At 43.4% G+C, this 6,778-nt stretch overlaps 1 non-coding gene across 1 annotated transcript; it reads left to right on the plus strand.

Moving 5' to 3' along the window:
* The first annotated feature begins 5,004 nt into the window (after positions 1–5,004).
* On the plus strand, positions 5,005–5,077 carry TRNAV-AAC (transfer RNA valine (anticodon AAC)). The gene has a single exon. It is a non-coding gene; the product is annotated as a tRNA-Val (tRNA).
* The last annotated feature ends 1,701 nt before the right edge of the window (positions 5,078–6,778 follow it).

Here is a 6,778-nt window from a genome sequence, read left to right on the forward strand (position 1 = left end):
ATGTAAAAATAAATAAAATTTAAAACATAATGACCATCTGTTTATTACTGGATAATAGTGCTATGAAATAAGCAAATAACAGGAAGGCAAAAAATAAATCTCATCTATTAACCACGCCCCCCACCCCACCCCAGCCCAAGTCAAACTCCGTTCATTTTTTCCACATTCCCTCCTGGTTCTTGTTCATCTGCATGGATTCCTTTTTGTTTTTTCTTTTTCTTTAACTTCCTACAAAAAAAATTTTTTTTAAGTTTATCTTTTATTTTTTTTTAATGTTGTTAAGGGGGAGGTAATTAGGTTTATTTATTTATTTATAATGGCGGTGCTGGGGGTTGAACCCAGGACCTCACGATGCTAGGCACACTCTACCACAGAGCTGTGTCCTCCCCCTGCATGAATCCTTTTTGCACAGCTGTAAGTAGATATCATCTTGACCATCCACTGGTCAAGACATGGTACAAAATCACACACACACACACACAAAACCTGTAGGGGCAGCAGGTGGGAGAAATGGGTGAAGGGGATCAGAAGGTATAAAATTCCAGTTATAAAATAAGTAAGTCCTGAGGACAGAATGTACAGCACGGTAACTATAGGTAATAATACTGTACTGTACAAAAATTTTTTTCCTTTATCACAGGGAAAAAATAAGATGTTTGTTAACTGTATGTGGTGCCAGTTGTTACTGAGTCTTATTGTGATCGTTTCTCAATATATACATAAACTGAACCATTATGAAATCATTATGTTGTACACCTGAAGCTAATATAATGTTATAGGTCGATTATATCTCAATAAAAAAATAAAAAGAGGTTAAAAAAAAAGAAAGAAACCCTAGGAATGGCACCGCAGAGATGAGCCTCCGTGCCTTGGCACGTTTATTTGCTCCTTCCTGCGCTCTCCCACCCCCTCCCCCTTCCTCTCTCTGACCAGCTGAGCATCTGGACCGATGTTGATGCCGGGAAGGATCACAGGACTGTTTGTTTGTCTGTAAGAGGGAGGTAATCAGGCTTATTTATGTATTTGTTGCTGGAGGTGCTGGGGATTGAACCCAGGAGCGCATGCATGCTAGGCAAGAACTCCACCACTGAGCTGTACCCTTCCCCCAAGACACTTCTGTCAAGTGAAATAATCAGTGAATTTCCATATCCCCTGGGTTCGGTCTTTCTGCCTGGCAGGAAGTAGACGCTCAATAAATGTTAGCTGAATGAACGCCCGCCAAGCTGGCGGGGGAATATTTCAACTGGCCGATGTGCAAACGTCACTGTGCGCTGGTCAGCGTTTAGCAGCCTGCTCTCTGCGCAGGGACTTTATACGCGTCTGCAATCCGGCATATATGACGCACACACGATACACTTGCATTGTAGAACATGTGTTTATTATAAATGTCACGGACATAAAGGATGCATAGAGCACGGTTTACAGATGATCAGGCGTACAATACCGTGTTACGAATTCTCTATAGCCACTCGAATCTCAAAATAGGTCTGTGTCGATTTTTGCCAGACTCGTATTCATAGCCAACCCCTGGTAGCAAACAGCGGAGCAGGTGTAGTTCTGACGTGCACGTTGGCAATATTTTCGTTTATGTTAATAAGCAACGCGAAAGTGAAGACCTTCGTTGGGATTTCACTTGTTCACGGATAATGTGAGCGTCTTCTTTGGTGAACCAGACAGCAGTCTGTGAACGCTGGAAACATTACTTCCCGTTTTGTGCGCGTGTGCTGCTCACAGCCTAACGATGGCAGGCACCACACGTTTTGAAGGGCAGGCTGCGTTATCAGGGGGAGGGTATAGCTCAAGTGGTAGAGCGCATGCTTAGTATGAACGAGGTCCTGGGTGCGATGCCCAGTACCTCCTCCACATACAAATAAATAAACCTAATTACCCCCGTCATAAGACAAACAAACCAAATGCATTATTAACTTTTCCCCACCACGTTTTTAAGCCTAAACCAGGGGTTGGCATGCTATCACCCTCTGCTTGTTTGTGTAAATAAAGCGTTATTGGCACACGGCAACGCCCATTTGGTGGGCATTGTCTGCGGCTGCTTGCCCAGGACACCCTCAGGGTTGAGTAGATGCAGGAGACAGATGCAGGGCCCACAGAGAGAGACGCAGCTGATCATCCCGGAGCGAGCGGTTCACATGCATTTATTGCTTTCACAATGATTCGTGTCATCGGCTCTGGTCACAAAATGACCAAACCACACTGTCATCTCCCCAGAAGGAAGCCCAGATCTGTTAGGTAACTTCCCCCATCCCTCCCCTCTTGCCCCAGCACCCACCAGCTACTTTCTGTCTCTATGAAAGTGATTCCTCCAGGGACCTCTTATTACTGGAATCATACAGTACTTGTGCTTTTGTAAGTGGCTTATTTCACTTAGCAAAATGTCCTTACGGTCCATCCATGGTATAGTGTGTGTCAGAATTTCCTCTTTTTTTAAGACTGAGTAGTATTCTGCTGTGTGTATATGTCACATTTTGTTTGTCCTTTCATCGTTGATGGCCATTTGGGTTGCCTCAATCTTTCGGTGACTGTGAATAATGCTGCTGTAAATATGCGTGTCTAAGCACCTGCTGAGTCGCTGCTTTTAATTCTCTTGGATGTATACCCCGGGTGGAAATGCTGGATCATATGGTAATTCTATTTAATTTTTTGAGGAACTGCCATACTTTCCTTTTTTTTTTTAAGACTTTTTATTTTGAAATAATTTCAGACTCACATAAAAGTTGCAAAGAAAAAAAAAGAGTACAGAGAGTTCCTCTATACCCTTCACCCAGCTTCCCCCAAATATAAAATCCTAAATAGTCATAGAAAAATATTAAAATCAGGGGACTCACATTGGTACGATTGACATTATTCTGATTTTACCAGCTTTGACATGCACTCCTTTTGCTATGTGTACAGGCTTACAAAAAGTTGTCGCGTGTTTAGATTCCTGTGGCCACCACCATAATCAGAATACAGAACATTTCCATGACCACAAAGAAAACCCCTCATGTCACAACTTCCCCCCAGTCCTCGCTCCTGGCCACCTCTGATCTGTTGCCAGTCGCTATAACCTGCCATTAAAGGAATGTCACCTAAATGGAACCAAGCGCTACATCACTTTCTGAGACTGCCCTCTTGCAGTGAGCGTTGACACCTTTGAAATTCACTCAAGTTGGTGCGTGGATCTATAGTTTGTTCCTTTTTGTTCCTGAGTAGCGTTTCATTGTGTAGAATTAACCCACATCTTTACGATTCATTCCGTTCACAACTGTGTATCAATTCACCTTCTGAGCGGCGTTTGGGTTGTTTCCAGTTTGGGATCTATTACAGATAAAGCTTTTATGAACAGTCATGTTCAGGTGCTTGTGTGAACCTCAACATTCCTTCCTCTTGGGTAAACACCCAGGACTGGGACTCCTGGGTCATGTGTGATTAACCTCCAAAGAAGCCAAGCCACTTTCCAGAGGGGCTGCACCACGCCTGTATCCCCATCGGCAACATGTGAGGGTGCCCTGCGGTCTCACCAGTAGTTGGTGGTGTTGGCCTCTTCCACGTTAGCCATTCCAACAGATGTGTGGTGGTGGCCTGCTGTAGATTTTATTTGCATCTTTCCCATGTCTAATGGTTCTGAGCCATTTTCATTTAATAAAAACGGGGTCGTGGAGTCTCCCGTAACTTTCTGTGTCTAAGACTTTTTTACATTGTTATCATTTGGGAGTTTACTGCTGCCTCATATTTGGGGGGGGGGGACTAGACCAGAACATACTTTTCTATTTTTCCATCGATGGATATTTGTGTGGTTTCCAGATTTTTGCCATGGAGAACACTAGTGTATCTGTCTCCTGGTTTCATAAAGGCAAGGGCTTCCTAGGGTACATTCCTAGGGGCAGAGTTGCTGGGTTGTAGGTGGTCTAGATAGAACTAAACTGCACTATCCAAAGGGGTCAGGTCAGTTGTTCTTTCAGTTAATCCATTGCCCAGGTGAGAGAGATAAAGTTCAGGGTGCATTCCGAGATAGGCAGAGTGTACACATGTGATACTAATACTAAACTGTGCCTCAACAAGATAAACGTCACTTTGGATTGAATCTATCAACAAAGCTATTAGAAATTTATTTCCCGGGGTGGAGGAGAGTTAAGAGACACCCGAGTCTTGGGAGCCAGGGAACAGATGTACTAAGAGAGATGTGATTGGAACCAACGGTAAGTAGAGAGAGAGGTAACAGGGAGAGGTTGCAGAGTGAAATGTGCTCACTAGTTGAGATAGAGAAGGGGGTGAAGGGCAAAAGTCTGTGCCGTAGTCGCAACAATAAAAGCTCATGTTCTATAACCAGGGCTGAGAATCAGGTGATTAGCAGGAACCTTGTCTCCCAAGGACAGGAACACCCACTTCGTTCATTCAGGAGGCTTATATGTACGGGGCTTCAGCTATCCAAGGAGCTGGACTGGGAGAGAAAGAAGCAGATCCACCTGCTTCCTTGCCTTTGAAATATTCATAACTAGAAGGGAAGGCATAATGAAAGAATAGGGATGTGAATCAAAATGTTGCAGCAGGAGCCATAAGCCAGAAATAAGCAGGGTGTATCGGAATTCCAAGAAGCAGGGAACTAGTGGGAACTGGGAGAATTAGACTTTATGTGAGCTGAGCCCCAACTAGGAACTGAGCAGAACTGACAACTTGGATCCTTAGAAAAGATTCAATCCCTTTATCCTCCTCAACAGCTAATTTATTCTTCAATAGGAAGGGCAGCCCCCCAAATACACACAATCGGGTTATCATACAGCAAGGAAAAAAAAAAGTTGCTGTTACAGGCAATCACATGGATGAGTCACAAAAATATCATGCAAAAGAAGTCAGACACAGAAGATATACTGCACAGTTCCCTTTCCAAAAAGCTCCAGAACATGCAAAACTAATCTATGGGGATAGAAATCAGAATCTAGGGTACCTGTGGAGTACTGATGGGCTGCAGGCAGCTTGTCCTGGCTCATAAGTACCTACTATTGGGGAGGAGGGTGTAGCTCAGTGGTAGAGCACATGCTTAACATGCACAAGGTCCTGGGTTCAATCCCCAGCACCTCCATTAAACAAACCAACCAACCAACCAACCTAGTTACTTCCTCCTCCCTGCCCCCCCCCCCCCACTGCAAAAAGCCTAAGTGCCAATTGTTACCATTCCTTCCTACCTCATAGTAACTGACAATCTCTTGGTGAGAATACTTACACCACAAAAAGGACACGTTGTAAAGCAGTGCCCCTCCCTGCTCTCTAAATCTCTCATTCCTAATGGTTAAACATTAACCAGCACGCCACTGCTGCCCGGGGCGAGGGGGATTAACTGAACAGGACACTGAGAAAACTTTCTGGAGTGATGGAAATGCTCTGCATCTTGTTTCTGGGAATGGTTTCCTGGGTAAATACAATTGTAAAAGCTTAAGGAATTGAGCATTCAAGAACTGTATGTTTAATATATGTAAGTTATAGCTCAATGAAAGAAAAAGATTGTATATATAGCCTAAAATAAAATAAAATGATAGATTACTCTGCATAACAGGAGGAAGGTGGAAAAGCCCAGATATGGGAAAGGTCATGGCATTATCCTGAATTTTGGGTGAGCGAGTGAGAGCAGTGAGAGGCAAAACGAAAAATGCTCATACTGTAGACAAGGAGGAGCAAGTGTCCGGGAGCAGTTTCCATCAGGGAGAGCTATGGATACATCTTTGCATTTTTAGAGCATTGTCACATTTTGCGATTATGTATATTTATATTATATATCTATTTTTAAAACATTGTATCTCTCAGTGCTCAGCTCAGTGTCTAGCACATAAAGGGCTTTGCAAATTGACTGTTAAAAGAATGACTGCAGGGTGGCTGGACAGGAAGTGGGCAGGACTGAGTCAGGGTGACCAGGGGACTCCAGCTGGACTCAAGAAGAGGTTGACTGAATCTTCCTCTTCCTGTTTCTTCCCACTTGGAGACACACCCCACCATGATATGCGCACAGGTGCTCAGAGACGTGACAAAAAGAAAAGCAATGTGGTGAGTTTTTCATGAAGTCAACTTTCTCCCATTTAAACGGCTGTCCCTTTATTTTGTACCACATAGTTCCTCCTTTTTTATAGTTGGTGTTAAAATGACCTTTCCCTTAAAATGGTGTAGTCGCTGTGGAAAACAGTATGATGGTTCCTCAAAAAACTAAACGTAGATTCACCAGCAATGCCACTTCTAGGTAGGTATCCAAAAGACTTGCAAGCATGGATCTGAATATATACTGGTACACCAATTTTGTAACAGCACTATTCATAACAGCCAAAAGGCAGAAACACCCAAATGTCTATCATGGATAAATGCATAAACAAAATGTGGTCCATCCATCCAAAGGAGTACTATTCGGCCTTTAAAAGGAAATTTGGACGGACGCCAAACATGGATGAACCTTGAGGACGTGATGCTCAGTGAAATAAGCCACACACAAAAGGACAAACACTGCCTGATTCCACTTACATGAGAAGTTGAATTCATAGAGACAGAAAATGGAGTGGTAGTGTGGGGGACTAGAATAGAAAGGGGAGTGAGTGTTTAACGGGAACAGAGTTTCGTTTTAGAAGATGAGAAAGTTCTAGAGATGGATGGTGAGGATGGTTGTACAACAACGTGAATCTGCTTCACGTTGCTGAGCTGTGCCTTTGAAAATGGCAAAATGGTAAATTTTATGTAGCACGTACGTACTACCACCACCATCACCATTAGGACAAAGTTTTTTAATGACCTCTCTTCCTTGAAA

Source organism: Vicugna pacos, chromosome 22, assembly GCF_048564905.1.
Source record: "Vicugna pacos chromosome 22, VicPac4, whole genome shotgun sequence".
Taxonomy (NCBI): Eukaryota; Metazoa; Chordata; class Mammalia; order Artiodactyla; family Camelidae; genus Vicugna; species Vicugna pacos.